Source organism: Rhea americana, unplaced genomic scaffold, assembly GCF_003343005.1.
Source record: "Rhea americana isolate MKP2758 unplaced genomic scaffold, rheAme1 scaffold_58, whole genome shotgun sequence".
Lineage (NCBI taxonomy): Eukaryota > Metazoa > Chordata > Aves > Rheiformes > Rheidae > Rhea > Rhea americana.
The window spans coordinates 4229539-4230708 of NW_028186734.1; positions in this window are offsets into that span (position 1 = coordinate 4229539).

Here is a 1170-nt window from a genome sequence, read left to right on the forward strand (position 1 = left end):
GCATCTAGATAAGAAGGGATTTAGTGAGTGAAGTACCTCTTGCCCTTCTGGATGTCTTGGGATTTCCCTTCTTTGCCTAGTTTCCAACTGACCAATTTTCATTTAGCCAGAAAGGATGCCATAATTCATCTTTGCTGTTTAGGTTGACTGAGAGCAAACATATAGCCCACACTTGACTTTTCTTGATATCTGTCTGCCCTGGAACACCTGTCAACAGATTCTGCAGGTGGACTTGCTGGAAGGTGATAGGAGGGCTAGTGTTTCCTTCTTTTTCTAACTTTTCAGGGAAAGGAAAGAACTTTACACTCTAGTGTTGATTTGGTCTGGCCTTTTTTCTTTCTGTTCATCTTCAATTATCAAATATAGGGCTGTGTTCCTTTTACAAATGATGTGTAATTTCAAGAGAAAATCTATGGGAGCATCACTTCCAGTCTCAATTCTGGTAACAGAACTCAATTCTGGAATATTTGAGATACCAAATTAACCCCAATTGTTTTGCAGGACATAGGYATTTAACTAGTAAGCTAGCTAGTTCAAACGCCCATAATGATATTAATAGTGGTGGCCTTGGGGGCTGCCAAATCTTTATTGGGAAGATGGGTAAGGATTTGGCACATCCTAGGATAAGCTCTCATGGCTAAATGCTAACTTAGGCAGTGCTATGTGGATGGCAGTGTTGCATGTTTGCTTGCAGAGTAGATACAGCTTGGGACAACTTTGTCAGTGGTAGCTACAGTGAGAGCAGAAGTGTAGTGCATCCATGCTAACATGATGTTCTTTGTGAGCTTTCTTGACAGGTAGCTAGTCTGCGAGGAGGTCAGCAGTACCCCAGCTGGGGTATTTCTGTTACCTGAGCTAAGTTGGGAAGCTGGATATACACCAAAATGTTGTGCTCAGCAGCCTTATCCCCAAGCTATCTGCAACAAGGTTCCTGAGCAGCTGTCAGCAGATTAGAAACAAGGGTAGCTGAAAGGGACAAACTTTCAATGCTTATGTGAAAAGAAATACTGCCTTTTACTATACCACTTAAAATTTCTTCCCTACCTAGAAAGGATATCAGAGGTAAGAAGGGACGCTAACAGGCCTATTTTATTTTCATAGAATCMGGAAGGTTGGAAGGGACCTCTGGAAATCATCTACCCCAACTTCCATGCTCAGCAGGGTCACCTA